The sequence below is a fragment of the Castor canadensis genome, chromosome 16 (assembly GCF_047511655.1).
Source record: "Castor canadensis chromosome 16, mCasCan1.hap1v2, whole genome shotgun sequence".
NCBI lineage: Eukaryota > Metazoa > Chordata > Mammalia > Rodentia > Castoridae > Castor > Castor canadensis.
In genome coordinates this window covers 58,940,784-58,967,330 of record NC_133401.1, presented here as the reverse complement: position 1 = coordinate 58,967,330, position 26,547 = coordinate 58,940,784, and positions in this window count along the sequence as shown.

Here is a 26,547-nt window from a genome sequence, read left to right as displayed (position 1 = left end):
AATGATGTGATATTTGACCATGATGGAGGACAGTGGGAGAGGAACATTAGTTTGTGGGTAAAGTAAGATTTTTATCTTTTTATCACAGCACTTCAGACTTATATAGAATTTGCCTGTCCTTTGTTAATCTCTTATGACTTTGAGAAATAAATATATCATGCATGTGAAATATATTGCGTGATTTCTTGCCTAGAACATCGGCAACCATTTATTCACTGTTACATGCCAGGTGCTAAACACTTTAAGTATGTTATGTCCTTTACTTTTGTCAGCAATGTGATGAGGTGAGTTCATTAGTTATTTATTGCTGTATAAAAAACTATCCCTAAATCTAGAAGATTAAGGCACACATTTCTATTATCTCACACTTTCTGAGGCTCAGGAAGCCAGGAGGGCTTAGCTGGATGGCTTTGGCTAGGGTCTCCAGTGAGGTTGCAGTCAAGTCTTTGGCAGGGACTATAGTCATCTGATGGCTCAAAAAAGGGCTGGAGAAACTTCTTCCAAACTTGTTCACATGGTTTTTGGAAGGTCTCTGCCTTCACTGGATGTTCACAGGAGGCTTTTGTTTATTGCCACTTGGGCCTCTCCATGTAGCTGCTTATAGCATAGTACCTGACATCTTTCAGAGCAAGAATCTGAGAGCAGACAAGCAATACAGTATCCAGGGTAGACACCACCATCTTTTATAACCTAATCCTGGGGTAACAGCCCCTCACTTCTGCTGTATGTTATTGGTTCCACAGACCAATGCTGATACAGTATGTGAGGGGACTATACAAAGTTGTGACTACCAGGAGGCAGGTATTAGGGGCCATCCTGGAGGTTGGTTTCATGGAGCAGATACTATTTTTATTTCCCTGTCCAAATGAGAAAACGAAGGCATAGAGAACTTATGCAGGTAATCAAAGGTTGCATATTAAGTTTCAGCAACAAACAAGCCTGAGTTCAAATTCAGGCAGTTCAGTGGAAGCTCCCCCATTCTTAACCACAGCACCATTCTCTCTACCAAGAAGTTGTAGATCAACATTGGCTGTTGTTATTTCACTCCCAGCAACCAGTCTGCAAATGCATAATGTAGGTGTGGACTGCACTTTAAATTGTTGCCTCTGCTTAAAGACAAGTTCTATAGTGATCTTTCCTCAGCCTGGCCTGAGGATACTCAGGTGCCCCTCCTCAACTTGTTATGGGTTATGTTCCAATAAACCTTCATAAATTGAAAACAGAGTAAATTGAAAATGTACGTAATTCAACTGACTACTGAATATCATAGCTTAGCAACACAATACAGTGGTGTGGGCTGGTGTTTACTCTCATTATGGTGTGTGTGGCTGACCTGGGGCTTCCCAGCATCACAAGAGAACATTACACTACCCAGCACCAGCCTGTGAAATGATCAGCATCCCAAGTTATGATTTCTACTGAATGCTTATCATTTTTGTACTCTATATTACAATTGAGAAATAGTCATCAGGACATCTGTACTTGAGGCAGGGATAGCTAGGATAAGATGATAGGGAAATTAGAAAATATATTAAAAAATTAAGAGCTGGAGATGGAGCTCAAGTGGTATAGCACTTGCCTAGCAATCATGAAGCCATGAGTTCAAACCCCAGTACACTAATATATGTTGGGTTCATGAGCTGAGACAAAATCAGGAAATAAGGTTGAAAAATCACCAGAATAGCAATAAATTGAATCAACTGTTGAAGAATGTACTGACCCATATTCTTTCCATCATCCTCCCTTCTCTTTAAGATGTTAAATGAGATACACTGCCCCAGAGGAGTGATTAGGGCTGGGAATAGTAAATGCCTGGCTTCTGTGATTGGGAAGACTATCTAAAAAGGACCATAAAGAATGGATGCCTATGTCACAAAGTCTTTTCCAACACAGACACTTTGTCTCCAGGCTTGAGTGATAGGATCAAAACAGAATAACTGGGAAATTACTAGGTGACCATGCATCTAGGTGACCAATTCTGAACTGGAAACACTCGGCTCAGTTAGAGGACATAAATATTCCAGGATAAAGACTGCCCATTAGGATTCCCGCTCCTACCCCTATCTGCTTATTAGAAGGTGCTGCTAGCTTGTTCTCCCTCTTTTCTTGTATTCTGCTTTGTCTTCCTATGCTAACGAATCCTCTGCTGGTCTACTACCTTATATGCCTCCTTCATGGGTTACTTTGAAATTTATTTTGTTGCTATTTCAAGTTCCTGGGGGATTATGGTAGAGTTGGAAAATGGGGTAGAGAGTTCCCTCTTCTATTGTTATCCTCCTGGTGACATACTGAGAAGCAAGGAACAGGACTCTTTTTTTTTTTTTTTTTTGTCAGTAAGGGGATAGAACTCAGGGCCTCACTCTTGCTAGGCAGGTGCTCTACCACTTAAGACACAACCCTAGTCATTTTTAAATTTTAGTTTGTTCTTTAGATATGGTCTTGGACTTTTGCCTGAGTCAGTCTTAGACCACAATCATCCTATCTCTGTGTTCTGAGTAGCTTGGATTATAGGCATGTAACACTATTCCTGGTTTGATTTTGAGATAGGATCTTACTAACTTTTGTTTGGGCTGGACTGAAACCACTGTCCTCCTGAACTCCACCTCCCAAGTGAAGGTAGCATGAGCCACTGCACCTGGCAAGGAAATAGGACTTTTGCCTGTGTGGAGCCTTGATGGGGTAACACAATCAGGAATTCCTGTATTCTGAACATCATAGGACTTGTAACCTTTTTAATTATTACTTTTGTTCTTTCTCTGTGTCTTTGTCTCTTTGGGTCTCTCTCTTTCTTTCTGTCTCCCTTTGTACATATTTTCCCCTTTATATCTCCAAAACCAGATTGTTAAGTCTTTTCAGGTTGATTTCTGTCTTATTCATGACTGAGGTCCACCTGATATCAAGTAGAGTTCATAGTCACACAAGGGGAATCCTCATGGTCATTTATTGGTGAGGATTGTGGAGCAATTATTAGAGAACCCAAAGCAGTGTGTGAGGAAATGGAAAAGCACATAGCAGAGACTTTGATGGTTCTTTGATGTCCCAAAAGGGAGAGTCTGTATTTCCTCCTTAGTGAAATGTGTTCCCTTTTTGATGCTCCATGTCTGAGCTGTCTCTGAAGCAGCTATTCTTTTATTACAACATAACACATTCCTCTGTGAAAACCTCCCAGTCCCTGACCCCCTGGACCTCTCTTTTCCACAATAGTCTGGGTGTTCTCAGAGGCTGTTCCATCTATGGAATCACTTTGAAACCATTTTTCCTTAGTGTGCACTGAGGAGCCTTCAAGTTTTGAGGTCTGCAGTGCCACTGAAGAACCTTTATCTGTTGTCTCATGAGGCAAATGGCACTTGTGTTCATGCTCAAAAAGTGTCAATTTTATTAATACATTTTACCAATTAAAAACTGATTTTTTGCTCTCTCCCTCATTTCAAAGTCAAATCACCTGCAACTTCTTCCTTCTCTGGTTTACCTTTGCTTATTCCAGATTTTGACCATTGCTCCCAAAGTCTTGGAAACCATTGATTCTCATTTCTCTCCAATCATGTTCTTCCCCTTGGGTCAAGCCAAATTGCACTATTTCAATTGCCACTTCTATTTCTTTCTCTCTACTGCCTACAGAGGGTCACCACTGCCAATCAAATAACTCCTTTCCTGAGCAGTGTTTTTTTTTTTTTCTTCTTTAAATTGTAATATTGTCTTCCCTCAGGAACCAAGGAATTACACAATGCAAAATGAACAAGGACTCCAATGGTAGTTCCTTGGTGTTATGGTTTGGACATAAGATGTCTCCCTAAAAGGTTCATGTGTTGAAGGTTTGGTGGCCAGCTGGTGGTACTGTTGAGAGGGATTGGTCATGAGGGTGCTAACTCCATTAATGGGTTAATCCATTGATGAGTTCATAGCTGAATGAGCTGAGGATGCAGGGCCTAGTTGGAGGATATAGGTCACTAGAAGTGTGACCATGAAGAGTGTATCTTGTTCCCTTTTCTCTTTCTCTTGCTCTCTCTGCCTTCTGTTCACCATAAAATGGACTACTTTGCTCCACCACCTCCTCCCTGCCATGATGTTCTGTCTCACCATAAAGAAGCCCTCAAGAAACTGAGCCAACTGACCATGGTCTGAAACCTCTGAAACTGAGAGCCCAAATAAATCCTTCATCCTTTAAGTTGAGGCATTTTGTCAGCATGACCCAAAGTAACTGTTGTAGTTGATGTGACTTTCTTTTCTGCCATCTGTTAAGTCTTCATTCCTGGTGCTGGCATTGTAAGTGGAACAGTGATTTCCTTGATAATTTCATTCGCACTGTCTAAGCTCAGAGAATATAAAACAATAAAAATGGGAGGGGAGATTGCAGTTCCTTGATGTCTAGCTTGACAAGGGTGATCATTAACACAATTCATGGGTCCTAGGTCTTAGCCTTTCCACAATGCTCACTTTAAAAAACTCTGGTGGTGTAATTGGATGGAGATTGTATTGAGAATCCCTGGGCTCTTTTCTGGCTTTGCCACCTACAGGCTGTGACCTTTTGTGGCTTAATTTGTCTCATCTATAAAATGTGCAGGTTCCTTTACACCATGGACAGATAATTATTTGGCCGTGGTCAATTCAAGTCATGGTATAAGGGTCTGTGAACTGGTCCCTGATATGTTTTCCAACCTCATGTCCCTCACCTTCTCACTTTCTGCTCCATTAGTTCCCCAAAGTGCCAATCTCTGGCTTCTTGCTTCCAGGCCTTCTGGTCATTTAAATTTAGCTATCAATTTGTTGGGAAAGCTTTCCTCATGCCAAGTCTGGATTAAGGGTTCCTTTTAGCATGCTCTGTAACTTCTGTGTTCTCTTCAGTTTGCACAGCTCCCACTTTCCATCATTGGTTTGTTTCTTGTTTGTCTCTCTATTGCCCTAGGAGGTTCTTGATAATGGATGATGAGTCTTACTCATTTTTACATTCTCAGCCCCAGCAACAAGAATAATTGTAATTAATTTTTATGGATTGTGTGTTCCATTTTATGGATTGTGATCCTTTGCTAAGCATTTCGTATTTTATGACCTCTATTAGAACTGAGCCCTTTGAAGTAAGAATTATTTTGCTCCATCTTATAGATGGAAAGATGGAGACTGAGAGGAGTGCTTTATTTCTCCCAAGTCACTTAGCTAGAATGAGGTAGATTGTGATTCACGTGCAGCCAGTGTGGTACCAGGGTCTTCAATATGTCTTGGTGCAGTAGTTCAGCAGTTGAATGAATGAATGTTTCACTCAGCCTCAGGGATAAAACATCAATGAATTATGTGCTTAAGGAATGCATGATCTAAAAGTAAAGGGAGGAGGAAGCGACTTTAGGAGTGGCTAGTATGTTCTCTGCCTTGATTGTGGTGATGATTTGTGTTCAAGTTGTATATATTAATGATATACAGCTTTCTGTATGTCAGTCATACCTCAATAAATTGTTCTGTTTAAAGAAATGAATAATCTTGATTGGGACATGAGACAGGAACACTCATCATCTCAGGGTCATGAAAAAATCTCAGACCTCACATCCCAGCTTGCTATCTCCTGACCTGTGGTTTTGTCAGGGTCATACCTGATCCACTGGCCTTCTTGTGTTTCCTGTGACTCTTTTCTGTTGGGTGGGGGGAGAGGGCTCAGAGGACCAGGGTGCCATAGTTCAACCCATCAAGAAATGGACTCTTCAGGGCAGGACCAGGATGGACTCATGTGTGCACAACATCCATGGGCTCCCCATTACTCCTGACAATGGGCCTTTGGAGTAGTTAGTACATTTCAGATTTTACAGACAAGGAACATGAATCTCTTAAATGAAAAGTAACTAAGGTCTCACAGGGAACAGAGGATAAGGTCTGCCCTTAAATTTAGGTCCCTCTGATTGCAAAATCATTTTCTGTTGTGGAATGGATATGTTGACAGTTGAAGACTACTACAGCCTAATGCTCTCATCCCCACTCCTGCCCTGGGTATTATCTGCAATTCTCACCATTTATTTCTGGTTTGGATTTAGGGATGTTTGCTTAAGTTACTGCTTCTTTTGTACAACACTAAGAACTCAGCCATCTGTCAGCAGAGTAGGAGTGTAATGGGAGGCGACAGAGCACACAGGTAGATGTGAGAAGGGCCTGCTTGGATCTGCAAAAATTAGGACAGGCATTCTGTGCAATTGCTTTCCAAAGCTGTCTCCATGGATGGGCTAATCCTCAGAATAAAGAACTCACACACAGGTCTTTCAGCCCTTAGCTTCTTCCCACCTGCACCCATAACTCTTCTCTCCTTCCCCAGTTTCCTATGTGTATATCTAGTAGCCTAAGTTTGAAAACAAAATCCTAATGTCATATGTCATGCAGTTAGATAATGCTTGGAATTCAGACTTTGGGCTGCTGTTTGACAAGATGTACCCCCAAGGCAGTTACACACACACACACACACACACACACACACACACACACACACACACACACACACACACACACACACCTGTGTACAAGAGAGGCCTGATTCCAAGCATCTGGGCTCCTTTCTTAGCCACACCATAGGAAAGGGACAGGCAGGTGAAGAAAAGACTGTTTCTCTCTGCTCTGAATGTTTTAATTACAACTAAAAAGTTACACGTGGAAGAAGTGATTTTCAGTGAGCAGTTAATTGATTTTCTGCCTCCCCAGGAGCACACATTCCCTGAGAGTTGGATGAGTCTGATGGACAGGAAAGTGCATGGCTGTGTACCAACTGTGTGTCTCCATCAAAATCCTCTTTGGTCTCTCACCTAACCACTAATCAGGGTTAGTGGTGTTGGGAGCTAGAGAATTTGGAAGTGGGAAGGGAACAAAGGCATAGAATCAGCAGTAGTTGCACTAAAAAGAGAGAGGATGTAGAGAAAACAGCCTTGGAATGAATCTTACAAGTGTTGAATTCTGTGGGCTCATGGATTGTCTTCAAGGAATCTACAGGCTCCTTGAAGTAACACATAAAACTCATATATGTGCACATTTTTCTGAAGAGGGGAGCCATGGTTTTCACTACAAGTCTAGAAATGCTTCAGGATCCTCCAAAGTTAAAAGCACAGAGTCTACTGCATGCGCCATTCTGTTCAGGTGAAGAAACGATGATTGAGGAGAAGTTCATAACACATCCAATGCCACAATGTGAACTAGTGATGTATCAAGATTTGGACCAGTGTCCAAACACTATTTCTGTACACTTCTTACTCCACACATTTCTTCTTTGTCCTGGTTGTAGGATTAGAGCACGAGTGATATGTTTTGGGGAGGATTGTGGAAGTAGCTCCAAAAAATATAATAGGTTTGGTATCATAGGTCTTTTATATCTAGATATCTCTCCCCTCTTTGTAGGTCATATCCTGCCCTGGGACCAGTTTCTATTATTTGACATATCTGGCATCTGTTAAGATCCCCATCATATTTTATCTACCTAAAGATAGGTCACCCTAAGATTTTGAGGGCCTGCAGCTTCAGAAAGTGGGGCTGGACAGAGAAAACCTTTTTCCTTGAGAAATCATTTCTGTTCTTGGGCCTAACACCTTTATTATTTTTATTTATATTTTTTGTGTGATACAACTTACACCTAATAAAAATTATAAATTGTAAGTGTAGTTTGATGAATTTTTATATATATATATATATATATATATTCATTCGTCTGACTACCACCTAATACAGAACATATATAGCAGCCTAGAAGGTTCCCTTGGGCCCCTTTCTCAGACCTCTTCCTCATGGACAACCACCATGTTGATAAACTTGTAGTTCTTGAACATCTTATAAATAGAACCGTACAATGTGCACTCTTATATTTGGCCTCTTTTGTACAACATAGTGTCTATGAGAGTCATCCATGTTGTTAACTATTGCAGTAGTTCATTATTTTTCATTGCTGCCTAGTATTCCATTATTGTGGCAGTATACCATTTAAAATTTATTCACTTTCCTGCTGCAGATCATTTGGATTGCTTTCTAGCTTTTGGCAGTTGTGAAAAAGTCTACTATCTATGAATATACATAGTATGATGGGGTATATGTGTCTTTGAAGGAACTTAAGTACTCATTTTATTAAAATGGCATTATTAGATCATTATATAGGCATATATTTTGATTTATTAAACACTGCCAAGTAATTTCCTAAAGTGCATGTATGAAACTTGATTTTTAAGTCAACATCTACTTCAGGCCTTCCCCAAATCCATTAGCCTGTGTAGTTACCTGAACTCATCCTTTCCTGAGTCCTTTTATTAACCTTGTTCCTAATTCCAAATTCTTCACCTTGGCTTTACTGAGTTGCCAAGAGTTAGATCTGGAAGCACCCACTTTGATGTCATGGTTCCACCTCAGTGTTCAGAAAAGGAGAAGACTGAGGTGGGAAAGTGGAGATGTCCAGTGATGATCAGTGAGTTCTTAGCTGGCCCTAGAGGACACAGGAATGAAACACTTTGATAGCAGCAGAGAACATTCCTTATTCTTCTCATCTTTTTGATCTCCTAAGTTGAAAATACTCAAAGAATATTTGTCCAAAAAAAAGGAAAAATGAACTAGAAGGATTCTTAGAGATCATTTAGTTTGATTTTGCCAAGTTATGAGAGCAGATAAGTCTAGTTTTCAAAGATTTTGGGTGATGCTCTGTTCAGAACAGCAAATTTGTTTTGAGAAAGGCACCTCCTCTTCAGCCCTCTGTAGTCCTTGCAGTTAGCTGAGGAGAATCTCCGTTTGACTCTCTATGTCCCATCTGCAGTGTTTGCCAGTTCTCTGAGAAGAGAGCTGCTCTCCCTACATTTCCATGATGCTTTGTGTTTGCCACATTGCTGTTTGCCTTTTATAGTGCTGAACTCCTGTTTAGAAAAGTCAAAAAGGTAATATGTGGATTCAAGCATAAACTACAAATTCTAGTAACCAGGGTAGGCAGAGGGCAAAACAATCATGAAGGCGGGCAGGGAATGGGGGAGAGGCACTGACATCATCTCATTCACACTGTGTTACTGAGTAGGTGAGGAAAAGATGGGGCTTGGGGTTCCTTGGAAATGTCCACAGGGGCTCTCAGTACAGAGCTCCTTAGGCACAAATCCAGTGGGTTCACATGACTTTGGAGAGGAGAGAACTGTAGCCTTAGACTACAGTTTATGATAAAGAAGACAGCAGTGATTACCTGAGGCATGTTAGAAGCATCCACAGAATAAACCGAATTTCTGTAGAAGTCTCCGTGGGCAGCTTGTTGTTTAGCCTAGAAGTGCAGTGTGTGTGTGTGTGTGTGTGTGTGTGTGCGTAGTGTTTTTTCCAGTAATGCTGTTGCTTTCTTGTTTTGCTTCTATGGTACCTTCTCTCATCTATCCTGAGATAGACATTGTCAAATTACTCCTAAAGTGTGGCTCTGCCCATACATACATGCAAGTAGATTTGATGCTCTTTGCTGATTGTCAACTGTGTGCCCCCTCTATATCCTGGTACTTGGAGTCCACAGCCAATTTTCCTTCTCAGTTTTACTCCTGTAAAACCACCCCCACCACACTGAACTACATATCTTCCCTAAGGATGCTCCCTGTTCCCTACTTCTGTCATTCCTTCTTATTGGTTACTCTTTCTAGAATTCCTTTCCTTCAACTCTGGCCATCCACATCCTACTCTCGGTAGCACCTTTTGATTACCCTCATCCAAAGCACTTGCTATTGGAAGAACCTTTTGTGATTCAATGACTCCCTGTGTCCTCTTTCCCTTTATTGTAAGCCTTTTCCCAACAGCCTTCCTAACATAATTTGGAGGATCCTGCTCAAACAGATTATCTCATTTAGTTGTCACAACAGCACCATGATCTAGGTGTTTTTATTAAGATTGCCATTTTATAGTTGAGGAAACTGAGACACAGAGAGGCTAAATAGCTTGCTCAAGGTCACACTGCTGACAAGTGGCAGAGCCAGAATTTAGACGCAGGTCCTGTGGACTCCAGAGCTCATTGTAGATCAGTATTCCCCCTTGACCACCCTTGTGAGCTGCAGCTTCCTGTTTTAGTGGTGACATGAATTATAGGGAGCTGTCTGCCTCAACCATCCCTGAGATGCTGCAGTAGCCAGACACAGGTCCGATGCAAAGAGAGCGAGAGAGAGACAGTAAGTGCTTGTTTCTCACTGTTAGTGGTTGGGGAAGCTGGATCTGGCAAAGATATCTGGGTTGCTGTGGTGTTGCTGCACTAGCAGCTGTGGAACGGTGGTGCGAAAGCCATGTTGGGAGGTGCAGGGAGAGTGCCCAGCCCACAGCAGGAATGGCTCCAGCCTCAAGGAGAGCGAGAACTTGGCACCTGTCCCTGGGTTACTGCAGCAGCAGACTTGCACAGGCTGCTCCTGATCAGGGACACCATAAATCGCTGGGCCATGGACTTGACAGCCAGCCGTGATGTGATCAGAAAGCCAATAGCAGCCACTGTGGAGCCTGTGGTGGCTGCTTTCTTAATGGTCCTCTCATCCATCATGCTAGACAGAGGAACTACTGGGATAGTCACCTCTCCAAATGAGGATTCAGGGGTGAGACAGTCAAGTCCCAGGTGAGCAGAGTGCATTAACTCGCAAAGCAATAATCCATTATCTCAGCAGAGCATTCTCAGTCTCATCACTGTTTCACAGGCCTACCTCACTCAACATCCATTCAGTCCTTTGTTTATTGAGCAAGTTGTTGTGAGGCACCTATTGAATAGCAGATATCATTTCTTGATGTCTTCTAAAAGATGAGAGAGAACAAATGTTCCCATGTTATGCATTGAGGCACTGAGAGGAAGCTGTGGGAAGCACCAAGGTAGGAGGCAAGAACCTGGACTTCTAGTTCTGGGATTTGCTGTTAACTGTTGAGAGAAGTTGGGAAAATCATTTCCCTTCTCAGAGCCAGAGATTACCCATTGCTTTGTATGAATTATATATCTTTAGAATTCATTATTAAAAAAAGTTTTAAGATACTTTCCTGTAGTTGGGCTTTAAATCTTTTGAAAGATATGGAAACCAAGCAAGGACTGTGGTGTAGCTCAGTGGTAGAGCACTTGCCTTGCACTGATAGAACGTCAGTTGTAGGCCTTGGGTTCTATCCCAGCACCACAGAAAACAGACAACAACCACAACAAAACCAAATAGGCTCCTCCTCCCTGCTCCTCTTGAGCTCTAGTTCTCTCCAATGATGACATCTCTATTTTTCTGAAAGCATGTGAACGTGCTGGGGGAATCTCACTGTTTGCAACTAAACAATGTATCTTAGAAACTCTACCATGCCAGCAAGAGGTATAATTTATTCTTTTAAAAGTTACTCATAATTACATTGTAGGGATACACAATATGTAATGATATATTTGTTTGCTGTTGATAGACACTTATGTTGTATTTTTCCTTTTTGTTGCTTTATGAACAATGCTGTAGTAAATTTCCTTGTACATATATCTTGGCATACTTTTGGAGAAATTCTTAGCAAAGAAACTGCTGATTCAAAATTTTAATTTAATTTTTGATAGATACTACCATATTGTCTTCCAAAGTTTGAAGATTATCATTCTAATCAGTAGTAAATGAGAGTGCCTTTCCCTTCAAATTCCCTTGCTTTTGGCCAATCTTGCAAAACTTGTTTTCATGTAAGTGGATCAGACCTTATTAGCTTGAAATCCTACTTTCAAATTGAATTAATTTTTATCTTCTGAACTATTATATATGTTTAGCTTAAGATTTTGGTTTGCATTCTTTCCTCTGTTAGATACAAGGCTAGGGAAGACATTGTATATTAATAAAGATTTCTTTTTTTAAAATGTCAAACAATTTAAGGAAAAAAAGGCAAGTCCACCTATGTGAGATTGTCATTTAACCAAAGCTGCCACAGCAAAATTTAGTGAGGACAGAAGGGAGAGAGTGATGCTAGACTACCAGGCATGATTGTTAAGATAACCGCACCTGATTATTCTACGGGGTTTGGATGTCCTGGTCCCTTTCCTTTCATTGTAAACTTCTGGGCAGTGTTCAGGTTTCCTGGTGTGGTGCTTGTCCCTGTGGAGAGCAGAAAGAAAATGATTGTTAAAATGGAAGTCCAGAAAGCCTGGCCTGCATGGGCAGATTTGCTATATTGGCAGGGTGGTAAAAGCAAAAAGTCAGTAAGTTTATAAAATGTTAAGACCTGATAGTCACACTGCCAATGCCACTGACTCCCTATTGGTCCTGGGCAAGTCTCTCCACCTCTTTGAGTCTCAGAAATATTGTCTGTAAACTGTAGTTGAGGATTGGACTAGATCATCTGATTACTGAAGTGCTGCACATATGACCTAATAATATCATGATTTTTCTTTTTACTTTTATTATTAATATAATTTTATTTTTAATTGCTGTGTAGGAGCCACCAAACTGTTTCCAGAAGCCAAACCATTTTATCTACCACACTGTACACACATGGTGTGTCACCTGTCTTCCCTTTAATGACTTCCAGTGCTGGCAATTCTATACTACAAGGAGTGTGGGTGCCTCCTGTTCTAGTTAAACACTGTCAGTGACTCAGATGACAGTAAGTCCAAGGATAACAAATTTGAAGAAACAATTTCTGGCATGGATTCCAGTGATGAACCCTCTGTTCCTATTGTTTGTTTGTCTGTTGGGCTATTTACATTTTTTTTCTTCCTTTCTTTTTAAAGTTTAAGTTAAATTTATTTCTTTGGCATATAAAAGGATAAAAATTGTACATTCTTACATGCATGAATTTTGTAATCATTAAATCAGATGAAACATTTATCTCATCAAGTGTCATTTATTTATAGTGAATTTAAAAATCCTCTCTGCTTTTTGAAATGTATAGTAAACTATTGTTATAAATAATGACCATACTGTGTACTAGCACACTGAATGTCTTACTCCCACCTGCAACTTAGTACCCACTGGCCAACCTCTCTTTATTCCTCCCTCTTGCCTTTTCTCCCCAACCTGTGATAGCCACCATTGTGTTCTCAGCTTCTATGACATCACCTTTTTTTGATTTTTTTTTCATTTTTCTTTTATTATTCATATGTGCATACAAGGCTTGGTTCATTTCTCCCACCTGCCCCCCACCCCCTCCCTTACCACCCACTCCACCCCCTCCCTCTCCCCCCTCAATACCCAGCAGAAACTATTTTGCCCTTATTTCTAATTTTATTATAGAGAGAGTATAAGCAATAATAGGAAGGGACAAGGGTTTTTGCTGGTTGAGATAAGGATAGCTATACAGGAAGTTGACTCACATTGATTTCCTGTGCGTGGGTGTTACCTTCTAGGTTAATTCTTTTTGATCTAACCTTTTCTGTAGTTCCTGGTCCCCTTTTCCTATTGGCCTCAGTTGCTTTAAGGTATCTGCTTTAGTTTCTCTGCGTTAAGGGCAACAAATGCTAGGTAGTTTTTTAGGTGTCTTACCTATCCTTACCCCTTCCTTGTGTGCTCTCGCTTTTATCATGTGCTCATAGTCCAATCTCCTTGTTGTGTTTGCCCTTGATCTAATGTCCACATATGAGGGAGAACATATGATTTTTGGTCTTTTGGGCCAGGCTAACCTCACTCAGAATGATGTTCTCCAATTCCATCCATTTACCAGCGAATGATAACATTTCGCTCTTCTTCATGGCTGCATAAAATTCCATTGTGTATAGATACCACATTTTCTTAATCCATTCGTCAGTGCTGGGGCATCTTGGCTGTTTTCATAACTTGGCTATTGTGAATAGTGCCGCAATAAACATGGATGTGCAGGTGCCTCTGGAGTAACAGTCTTTTGGGTATATCCCCAAGAGTGGTATTGCTGGATCAAATGGTAGATCGATGTCCAGCTTTTTAAGTAGCCTCCAAATTTTTTTCTAGAGTGGTTGTACTAGTCTACATTCCCACCAACAGTGTAAGAGTATCACCATGCTGTTCTTGTCCTTTTGTGCCTGGCTTATCTCCCTTAACATAGAAGCCTTCTTGGTTCTCTGCTTATCAGATGGGGAGGTTTTATGAGAGAATTCCTAATGATGACTTTTAAGTTTTTTATCCTTAAGCTGATTACGTTCTTCAGAGACTTTCCCCATATTATGCCTAGAGAATGTGGCTGTCACTATTTTTGTAGTCCAATTAGAAGGAAAAGCTGGAGTCTCAGCATTGAGGACATAACTATTTACCCAGTACTCTACTCCTGAATTCTTCGTGATGCTTCCAAAATGTATTCAGAGATCTGGGCTTTCTTCATTCTTCAGAATGAACTTCCAGTTTTCTGTTTGGGGACAATTTCATAACTATATAGGTTGGGGGAGGACATCTGGGGTGGCTTCTATGGGAAAACAGCCTCCAAGATGAATGATAGAGACAATAAGACAACAAACAGGAGAAAAGCAAGTTGGTGAAATAAATATGATTCAGAAACTACCACTAACATCCATAGAGAGAGCAACACAAGACACAGCAGCCATAAAGCAAATATGAGATTCTATTAAAGGAGTCATTAATTCATCAGGTCCTGGACTTTTCCTTTTTGGGAGACTATTGCTGCTTTAATTTCATTCCTTATTATGCATTTATTTAGGTGATTTATACCCCCTTGGTTCAATTTGGTTAGTCATATGTGTCTAGGAATTTATCTATTTCTTCTGGATTTTATAATTTATTTGAATATAGGTTTTCAAAGTACTCTCTAATGATTCCCTAGTTTTCCTTGGTGTTTGTTGTGATCTCCCCTTTTTCATTTCTAATTTTATTAATTTGAGTCTTTTCCCTCCTCATTTTAGTCAGATTTGCTAGGGGTTTACCAATTTTACTTATCTTTTCAAAGGACCAACTTTTTGTTTTGTTGATTCTTTGTATTTTTTTGGTCTCTATTTAATTTATTTTTATTCCTTTTATTATTTCTCTGCTTCTACTAACTTTGGTTTTAGCTTGTTCTTGTTTTTCTAAGAGTTTGAAATGCAGCATTAGGTCAATTATTTGACATTTTTCTGTGTTTTTAATATATGTATTCATGGCTATAAACTTTCCCCTTAGCACTGCTTTGTTGTGTCCCATAGGTTCTGGTAGGTTGTACCTTGACTTTCACTAAATTCCAGGAACTTTCTGATTTTCTCCCTTAGTTCTTCAATGACCCACTGATCTTGGAGCAGTGTGTTGTTCAGTTTCTAGGTATTTGAGTATTTTCTACTGTTTCTTTTGTTGCGTTCTAGTTTTATTCTGTTATGATCAGACAGTATGCATGGAGTTACTTCAGTTTTCTTATATTTGTAAAGACTTGCATTGTGATCTAAAAAATTATTTATTTTGGAGGAAGTTCCATGGGCTTCTGAGAAGAATGCATATGGTGCTGTTGTAGGGTAGAATACTCTGTAGATATCTGAAGGTCCATTTGATCTGTGGTGTCATTCAATTCTAAAGTTTCTTTGTTGATATTTTTGTCTGGATTACCTATCTATTGGTGATAGTGGAGTGTTGAAGCCTTCCACTATCACTGTGTTGGGGTCTATCTATGTTTTTAAATCCAGTAGTGTAACTTTGGGTGCATATAAGTTAACAATTGTTATATACTCTTGATATAATAAAGAGTTTCCTCTTTATTAGTATGAAGTGACCTTCTTTGTCTCTTCTGACTAATTTTGGTCTGAAGTCTACTTTTTCTGATATAAGTATACCTATTACTGCCTGTTTTGGGGGGCCTTTAGCTTGGTAAATTTTTTTCTACCTAAGCCAATGTTTGTTTCTGCCTATAATGTGGGTTTCTTATAAACAAGAAGTCATCAGGTCTTCCTTTTTAATCTTATTTGCTGATTAGTGTCTTTTAAAGAAGGAGTTGAGGCCATTAACATTCATATTAATATTAATATTGGGAGGTATGTATTGTGTTTGTATAATTAATTCTGTGGTACTCTAATTATTTGTGTGTCTTCTCTTGAAATTTAATAATCCCCATGTTTTCATAGCTATGTTTATTTTCATCTTCTGTATGTAGGATTCCTTTGAGTATCTTCTGGAGTGCTAGTTTCATGGCCATGATTGTTTTAGTTTATGTTTATCATGGAAGGTTTTTATTTTTCCTTCAAATTTGAATGATAGCTTTACTGGGTAGAGTATACTAGGATTGAAATTGTTTTCTTTCAGTGCTTGAAATACCTCACTCCATGCCCTTCTTGCTTTTAAATTTTCTGTTGAAAAATCTGCTATCATTTTGATGGATTTACCTTTAGGTGTTATTAAATTTTTCTGTAACTGCCTTCAATAGTCTTTCTTTGTTCCATATACCAATTATTTTAACTACACTATGCCATGAAGAGGTTCTGTTTTGGTCATGTCTCTTTGGTGTCATACAGATACATGGATGGATACAAATCTGTCAAGATTCAGGAATTTTTCTGCTATTATTTTGTTGATTAGGTTTCCTATACCTTTGGCTTGCACCTCTTCTCCTTCTTTGATGCCCAGGATTTGCAGGTATGATCTTTTGATGGAGTCACAAAATTCTTGCATATTCCTTTCACAACTCTTCAGTCTTTAAATATTATTCTGTTTTTTCTTTAATATTGATTCTGTTTTCAGGCCCTGAAATTCTGTCTTCTACTTGTTCCAGTCTGCTTGAGTGGCTTTCAACTGTGTTTTTAAATTTGACTTAAGGAAATTTTTACTTCCAGGGTTTCTGTTTGATTTTGGTTTTGAAACTTTGAAAATCTTTGTTAAGCTCCTCTTTCACATCTTGTACTGCCTTCTTTATTTCATTTAATTTCCTTGGTTTTGTTCTGATGTTTTTTGAAATCCTCTTTTAGTTCATTTAGTTGTTTTAGTGTCTTCTCAAGTTATTTTTTTAATCTGTATTCTCTTTGGGATTCACTGAGTTTAACCTCCTTAAACATTCTTGTTAGCATTATCCTGATCTCAGCAACTGAGGGTTTATCTCACTATCTACCATTTCCTCTATTGTGTGATTGTTAACCTTTTGAGGAGTCATGTTCCCCTGCCTTCTTTTATTCCCCATGTTTCTATTTTGAAATTTGCTCATGTGTTGTGGATTAGTTGGTTGGGGGTTTTAATCACCTATTATCTTTCCCTTGACTTAATTTTTATTCTCTGGCTTGCTTAGTTGTTACCTAGATTGTTGTAATGTTTCTGTTCACTGACCTGGAGGTACACCTTAACAAAAACACATTCATGGATTTATGCTGAACCAGTTATGTATATAATATATAAAACCCTTGACCATATTATCTTTATACAGCAAATATTGGGAAAACAACAAATAAGAGTTGTTTTCATAGAGATTAATGCTTAGATAATAAAAATGATGGGGATAAAAGAGTAGATGGGGGAGGAAGGATGGAGTGAGGTGGAGAAGAAGTATGAGATATTTGGGCTATGGAATAATAAAACATTTATGTGTGTAAGGGTGTAGTTCAGTCATTGTGGAAGAGGGTGCTATTGTCAGGGATTGTAGAGTGACAGGAAGAATGGGAATATTGTATAAAGGTATAATAGACTATTCAGTGAGTGTTTAGTGTGGAGGAGATAGGGACAGTGGGGGAAAGGGAGGAGAAGACAAAGATAAGGAGAGGGAAGGAAGAGAAAAGAAAAGAGAAGTGCAGAGAGAGATGAAAGGAAGTGGAAAAAGAAGGAATAAACAAATTAAAATTTCAACACAATGAGAAAAGTAGTAAGTAAAAAACATATATTGTCCAAATTTCTTCCTTGTTATGGAGAGGAGTGAATTTCCTCTGAGTTTATTGAGTGCATTGGGTGTTCCCCTCTGATTGCTAATATGGGTGCTATCCCTTCTTAGGGTTGATATGCTGGGCTGGGTAGGAATTGGTGGTGCTCCTTTCTACCAAACTGGTTCAGGGGTTGGGGGAGCTTTTCTTGGAAGTTGAGCAGTCTGGATTAGTTTGTTTGATTAAGCAGGTTCTCTGAAGTGGTCCGCTGAGGAGCTGATGTATGAGTAGTGGCTAGCCCCTCTTTCCCACTGAGCAAGCCTGGGAGCTGGAGTTGAGCTGTTTGGTCCAACACTCTTCTCTGGAAGGGGTGTTAGTTTCAGTTGGCAACCAGTTTCTCCAAGGTGGTCGAATACATTGTTATTTTCCCCACACCGTGCAAACTGAGCTGCCCTTCCCCGCCACAGGCTGGATCAGCCTAGCACTTTGTAGATAAGAGTTGTGGGCTGAACACCCCTCCTCGACCAGGCAGACCTGGAGGTTTCCCTCCATTTATTAGGGCAATAGCTTGTCCAAGAGGGGTGCAATCTGCCTGTAAGCTGCACTGGACTATGTGGTTTTTTCTAGAGTAGATAGTGCAGCATGGTCACTTGGAAGGGTTGTAGTTTCTCTCAGTGGTATTGGGAGTCAGCAGCCCTAGTCGCACAGACAGCAGTAATCAAGAGGTTCCATGTCCGTGAATCTTGGTGGGTCCAGGACCACTTTCAGAACTCGTTCTGCAGTTCTCTGCATTTTTTTTTCTATTCAGAGAGACAAGAGTAAAAAAAGAAAAAGAAAAGGGAGAAACTGCTCTCTGGCAGTCTGGTGTGTCAGCCAGCAACCACAGTCTCGGGGCTTCTGGGGCTGTGTTGTGCTACAAAAAGCTAATTTAAAGGATAGTCATTTTACATTGGTTTACCTAAATATTGGCAATATCTTACTGCCATATTGGGTTCCCCAACCCTTGCTACCATGAACCTGAAATATTCTTTCAGACTTATGAGAACTCAGAGTTCCATGGTCTATAGATTATCTGCCATCTTGGTCTCTTCTTGCTATGCCAGTGTTTTTATTAATCTTTAGAAGTACTCTAGGATGCAGATACTCTCAGTATCCCCGGTTTACATATAGAAAACTCTTAGGCAGTAACTTGCTAAATTTCACATCATCAGTATATGAAGAGGAGCCAGAAATGGAGCCCACATTGTCTGCTTCCAGAGCCACTAGGTCATGGGCGTTTCAGAGCCAGGTGTGGAATACATGAGCCTATTGACTCCATTTGTTGGGGTGATTGAGCTTACCACACTGGCCAGTACTCTTGGGAGGTTAGGAAGCCCCATCTGACCACTTCACCAATAGCACTTCTGTTATCCTAAGGCACTGGTTCTTTCCAGTCTGTGACAAAGGAGTCAAAGTCATTGCTATTCATAACTGCAAACATTCATCTATTGGTTGCTCTCTGGATAACAGAGAAGAAATCTTCAGAATCATAACACAGCAGTCCACAGAATATGCTGAAATATAGTCTGAATTTAATCCTTATATGGATTTTATCCTCTCAAGAGTCTAGCAGAGTGCCTGGAATTTAGTAGGGTTCTCTGTATATGTTGAAAGGTTGCCAAAACTCTCTCAACATGTTCAGGGGCATTTTAACCCACTTTATACTTGGAATCTAAACATTAAAACAATTACTAGATTAGACCCTGTCTCTGCCTATACTCCTGTTCTACTTTGTTGCCAATCTTCTTTATCCTGGCACTGGTCTCAAATGTCTAGTTCCTAGTGCCATTCATTCGTGTGACTGCCTGCTTCCCCAAGGCAACCCTTTTCTTTAATTTTTCCTTTCTTTGGTTTCATGAGGTAGGGTCTCCTTGAGTAGCCCAAGTTGGACTGGAACTCTCTAAGTAGTCTAGGCTGGTCTTGAACTTATGACCATCCTGCCTCAGCCTCCAGAGTGCTGGGATTATAGGCGTGTGCCACCACATCAGCGTTCAATAGCTATTCTGCATATCAATTAATTAGTGTTTATGTACTCATAAATAACTGTAGAATGCCACTTAATGCCAGAAGTTTAATGATAAAAAATAGCTGTGACTCACAGAGATTGTCAGGTCCTTGATTCCTATAGTGTGCTTTGTCCTGAGCTTGGCTTTGAAAGAGTTGCAAATAGATATGTCTGGAAATATCTCTGTCCTCTAGGAACTTATAGTCTGGATGGGAAAACAGGTGAAGTATACAATAAATCAGACACAATTAGGAACCAAACTGTGGGGGAACTTTTGCAGTGGGCTGCCTGAGAGGGAACTAGCAGTATGGCTTTGGGTTGAACATGCACAACAGGAACAGGAAGGTGTGCACAGAGGATTGATGAAGAGTCCCACACTAGAGGGTTTCTTTATATTTGTCTAGTTTTTCCACTAGAATGTCAAGACTTTGGTCACTCTGTTTCACCATTGCCTAGAACAATGCTTATAAATATTTTATGGGGGTGAAGGAAGAGGTGAAGGTAGATGTATGAGACACATGCAGACCAAAGGCTGTACTTTTCTCCCCTGAGGATATGTGTTCTGCTGGTCCAAGTGTTAGCAAATTTTGTCCTAAGTAGTCTCAAAAATAAACAACAAAAACTCCTTCTTTCCTGCACTGGCATCCCGTGGTTCTGTGATTCTAGTCCTGGGAATTTTGCTAATAGCTGGTAATGGCTGATGGCCGCTTCTAGAGCATTTTGCATTTTAACACTGGGGTTCTAACATTGGGTGCCTGAATCCCTAAGCAGAGGGATTTTAGGTGTGAGGTCATTGCAAGCTTATGGATGGATCCCTGAATATTAGCTTAACTTGCTTTCTCTACTCTGTGTACCCTCTGGCTGACCCAGGAAGAATGATTTTGTCAGTTATTCTTACTATTGGGAAAGTGGAAATTATAGTGGTTTTTTTTTTTTCCAGTTCCTTCTCCTTTTCTCTCCCTCCCTTCTTTCTCCTCTTATCCCTTTGCCTCTCAGTCAGCCAATGGGCATCTTACCCACTCAACCCTGTGGCCCTAGGTTATATTCTCATAACTTTTTTGCTAGCTCCTATTTCCACTAATGTTGGGCTTGTAAGGTGTTGTTGCCTTAGCCTGTGGCTGGCACATGAGCAACTGGTCCTGTGTGTGTATATATGTGTGTGTTTATGTGTATGTGGGGTGGGACCCAGACACACAGAGGCTCTGGGGGAAGAGAGGAAGAGGAAGGAAGTATGGGACACAAGTGGACAAAGAGATCTTGAGTTATTTGGTCAGGAACCTGAGCTCTGTTGTGGTAGTGCTCACTTATGTTTAAATGGCATTAATTCCAGGCCTTGCTGGTGGCAGTGTCCCGTTCCTAGTGTGCCTTGCCGTGTTTTCTTCTCACTATAGTCTATTCTCACAGTGTCCTCACTCTTCCCGCCTACATGATGTAATTCCTGCTACTCTTTTTTACCTGAGTCCTCAGCCTGTTCTCTGTACCGAATTCCACAAACAACAGCCTATAAGTCCCAGTATGAATTCCCTTCAAACCACATTCCCTCCATTGTACCCCACATTGGGCTTTTTGTATTGCAACCACACTAGTCCCTTCATTCTCCATTGTGCTGTGCTATCTTCCCCTTCCCCCAGCCCCCGCTTCCAGGCAGAACCTGTTCTGCCCTCTTCTCTGATTTTGTTGAAGAGAAAACCTAAGAGATAATAAGAAAGATGTATCATTTTTGCTAGTTTGGGATAAAGATAGCTATACAGAGAGATTCCCAGTATTGCTTTCATGCACTTGTGTATTACAACCCACATTAGTTCATTTCTACCAGACCTCTTCACTACTTCCTGGTCCCCTTCCCGCAGTGGCCTCTGGCAATTTAAGATTACTTTATTCACTCCTCAACAAGGAGCACATCAACGACATTCAAGTTTTAGGTTTTCTTTCCTTTCTATATTTCTCCTTTGTATATTCTCCCCTTAGTGTGTGATCCACATCCAATAATATTACTGCATTTGTTTTGGGTCTACAATCCACATATGAGGGAGAACATGTGATTTTTCACCTTCTGAGCCTGGCTAACTTCACTTAAGATGATGTTCTCTAGTTCCATCCATTTACTTACAAATGACAAAATTTCAGTCTTTGTGGCTGAGTGAAATTCCATTGTGTACAAATACCACGTTTGCTTGATCCATTTGTCAATTGTGGGGCATCTTGGCTGTTTCCATAGCTTAGCTATTGTAAATAGTGCTGCAATAAACATGGGTGTGCAGGTGCCTCTGGAGTAACCTGAGTCACATTCCTTTGGGTATATCCCTAGGAGTGGTATTGCTGGATCATATGCTAGATCTATGTTTAATTTTTTAAGGCACCTCCATATTGTTTTCCAAAGTGGTTGTACTAGCTTACGTTCCCACTAGCAGTGTATGAGGGTTCCTTTTCCCCCCCATCCTCACCAGCATTTGTTGTTGGTATTCTTGATGATAGCCATTCTAATGGGTGAGGTGGAATCTTAGTGTGATTTTGATTTGTACTTCCTTTATGGCCAGGGATGGTGAGCATGTTTGCATGTGTTTTTTGACCATTTGGATTTCTTCCTTAGAAAAGTGTTATATTTAGTGCAGTTACCCACTTCTTTATTGGTTCATTGATTTTTTTTGGAGTTTAGATTTTTGAGCTCCCTGTATATTCTGGTTATCAGTCCTTTGTCTGATGTATAGTTAGCAAATATTTTCTTCCAATCTGTGGGTGGCCTTTTCAACTTAGAGACCATTTGTTTTATTGTGCTGAAGCTTTTTAATTTCATGTAGTCCCATTTGTCCATCCTTTTTCTTAGTTGCTGGGCTGATGGAGATCTACTGAGGAAGTCCTTGCCTATACCTATTGTTTCCAGGGTATTCCCTGCTCTTTCATGTACTAACTGCAAAACTTTGGGTCTGATATTAAGGTCCTTAATAGAATTTGAGTTGATACTAGTACAGGGTGACAGACATGGATCTAGTTTCAGTTTTCTGCATGCAGTCCAGATAGCACTTTTTGTGGAAGCCCCATTTGTTGAAGAGTCTTGTCATTTCTCTATTGTATGTTTTTGGTGTCTTGTCAAAAATAAGGTGGGCACAAATGTGTGGATTCATATCTGGATTCTCTATTCTGTTCCATTGGCCTTCATTATCTGTTTTTATGCCAATACCATGTTGTTTTATTGCTACGACTCTGAAGTATAGTCAGGTATTGTGATACCTCCAGCATTGCTTTTTTTTTTTTGCTAAATATTGCCTTGACTATTCATGGTCTTTTGTATTTTCAAATGAGCTTTAGGGTAGATTTTTTTCAATCTCTTTGATGAATGTCATTGGGATTTTGATGGGTAATTACATTGAACATGTAGATTGCTTTTGGTAGTATAGCCATTTTTGCCATGTTGATTCTTCCAATCCATGAGCAGGAGATCTTTCCATTTTCTGTAGTCTTCCTCTATCTCTTTCTTCAGTGGTTTGTAGTTCTCTTTGAAGAGGTCATTTACGTCCTTCATTAAGTTTACTTCTAGGTATTTAATTTTTTTGAGGGTACTGTAAAAGGAATTGTTTTCCTGTATTCTTTCTCAATTTGTTCTTTGTTGGTGTATAGAAAAGTTACTGATTTTTGTATGTTAATTTTGTATCCTGCTACATTGCTGAAGCTGTTTATGGTGTCTAGAAGTTTTTGGGTGGAGTTTTTTGGGTCTTTGAGGTATAGGATCATGCCATCTACAAATAGGGATATTTTGACTGTTTCTTTACCTATTTGTATTTCTTTTATTTTGTCTTCTTCCCTTACTGCTCTGGCTAGGAATTCCAGGACTATGTTGAATAGGAGTAGGGAGAGTGAACACCCTTGTTTTGTTCCTGAGTTTAGGGGGAATAGTTTCACTTTTTCCTCATTAAGTATAATGTTGGCAATAGGTTTGTCATATATAGCCTTTACAATGTTGAGGTACATTCCTTCTATTCCTAGTTTTCTTAGAGAATTTATCATGAAGTGGTGTTGGATCTTATCAAAGGCTTTTTCTGCATCTATTGAGATGATCATGTAGCTTTTGTCTTTGTGTCTATTAATGTGCTGTATTAAATTTATTGATTTGTGTATGTTGAACCATCCCTGCATCCCTGGGTTGAAGCCTACTTGGTCATGGTGAATGATTTTTCCAAAATATTGTTGGATTCAGTTTGCCATTGTTTTACTCAGGATTTTTGCATCAATGTTCATTAAGGAGATTGGCCTGTAGTTCTCCTTTTTGGATGTGTCCTTGTCCAGTTTTAGGAGGAATATAATACTGGCTTCATAGAATGAGGTGGGCAGTGTTCCTTCCCTCTCTATTTTGTGGAAAAGTTTAAGGAGTGTTGGTATTAGTTCTTCTTTGAAAGTCTGGTAGAATTCAGCTGAGAATCTGTCAGGTCCTGGATTTTTCTTTTTTGGGAGACTCTTTATTGCTGCTTCAATTTCATTACATGTTATAGATCTGTTTAGGTGGTTAATATCTCCTTGGTTCAGTTTTGGATGGTCATAAGTATCTAGAAATTTGTCCATTTCTTCAAGATTTTCCAATTTGTTAGAATATAGTTTCTTAAAGTAATCTCTGATGACTCCCTGGATTTCCGTGGGGTTTTTTGTTACCTTTTTCATTCTGATTTTGCTAATTTGGGTCTTTTCCATTCTCATTTTAGTCAGATTTGCCAAGGCTTGTCAATATTGTTTAATTTTTTCAAGGAACCAGCATTTTGTTTTGTTGATTCTTTGTATGGGTTTTTTGGTCTTTATTTCATTAATTTCAGCCCTTATTTTTATTATTTCTCTCCTTCTGCTTGTTTTGGGTTTTGCTTGCTCTTGCTTTTCTAGGAGTTTGAGATACAGCTTTCAGTTATTTATTTGAGTTCTTTCTGTCCTTTTAATATATGCACTCATGGCTATGAACTTTCCTCTTAGGACTGCCTTTGCTATGTCCCATAGGTTCTGGTAGGTTGTGTTTTCATTTTCATTGGCTTCCAGGAACTTTTTTATTGTTGAGTTCCAGTTTTAATGCATTGTGATCAGATGGAATGCAGGTTTTTTTTTTTTCTATTTTCTTATATTTGCTGAGGCTTGCTTTGTTTCCTGATATATGAATTTTTGAGAAGTTCCATGGGCTGCTGAGAAGAATGTATATTGTGTTGTTGGATGAAATATTCTGTAGACATCAATTAGGTCCATTTTAGTTATGGTGCTATTTAGTTCTAGGATTTCTTTGTTGATTTTTTGTTTGGATGACTTGTCTATTGGTGATGGAGGGGTATTAAAGTCTCCCACTACCTCTGTGTTAGAGTCTATATGTGCTTTTAAATCTGTTAGTGTATGTTTGATGAAATTGGGTGCACTGACATTGGGTACATATAGGTTGATAATTGTTATTTCCTTTTGGTGTATTTCCCCTTTTATTAGTATGAAGTGTCCTTCTTTATTTCATTTAATCAATGTAAGTCTGTTATAACTATTGCTACTCCTGCTTGTTTTGGGGGGGCATTGGCTTGGTAAGTCTTCCAGCCTTTCACCCTAAGCCAGTGTTTATTTCTGTCAATAAGATGGATCTCTTATAAATAACAGATTATCAGATCTTCCTTTTTAATCCAGTTTGCCAAATGATGTCTTTTGATGGGTGAGTTGAGTTCATTAACATTCAGTGTTAATATTGGTAGATATGTGGTGATTCCTGCCATTTAAATACTTTTGTTGTTTAAGGGTTTAATTGTGTGCAGCTGAATCAGTGCTACTCTCTTATTCCTTGTCTTTTCTTTTCCTGTGCTTTGATGCTTCACATCCTCTTGTGGTTTTATTTGTTTTCATCTTCTGTGTGCAGAATTCTTTGTAGAATCTTTGGTATTTGGTGGCTTGGTGGTCATTTACTCTTTTAGTTTCTATTTATCATGAAATATTTTTAGCACTCTGTCAATTTTGAATGATAGTTTTTCTGGGTACACAATCCTAGGGTTGAAGTTATTTTCATTTGGTGCTTGAAATACCTCACTCCATGCCCTTCTTGCTTTTAAGGTTTCCATTGAGAAATCTGTTATTTTGTTGGCTTTACCTTTATATGTTATTTGTATTTTCTCTCTTACAACCTTCAGTATTCTTTCTCTGTTTTCTGTGGTTGTTGTTTTGACAATAATATGCCATGGGGAGGTTGTATTTTGGTCAAGTCTGTTTGGTGTCCTGGAAGCTTCCCTTACTTGAATGGGCAAAACTTTATTGAGAGGTGGGAAATATTCTGTTATTATTTTATTGAATATGATACATATCCCTTTGGTTTGCACCTCTTCTCCTTCATTGCCCATGATTCTCAGGATTGGTCTTTTGATGGAGTCACTGAGTTCTTGCATATTTCTTTCCCAGATCTTGTGCTGCTCAACTATGATTTCTTCCTTTTCTTTTCTTTAATTTCTGTTTTATCTTCAATGTCTGAGACTGTGTTTTCCATTTGTTCTAGTCTGCTGGAGTGACCTTACACTGTGTTTTTTGTTTGACAATAAGGACTTTTTATTTCCAGGATTTCTGTTTGATTCTTTCTTCTGAGGTTTTCCAAATCCTTGTTCAGCTTTTCTTTTATTATTTTTCTTGTCCTCATCAATTCCTGTATCTCTCTTTTTACAGTGTCCTTTGCTTCACTTTGGTGTTTGTTAAGGTCCTCTCTGAGTTCCTTTATTTGTTTCTGCATCCTCTCATGCTCTTTGTTTTTGTTGTCTTGAAATTTCTGTGTATGAGTGCATCTTGTACATTCTGGTTGACCATGTCTAATATGTTCTCCAAGAATTCTCAGAGAGTTCTTCCCAGATTTCTTCTTTGAGGGTTTTTTGTAACTGAGTTCCTT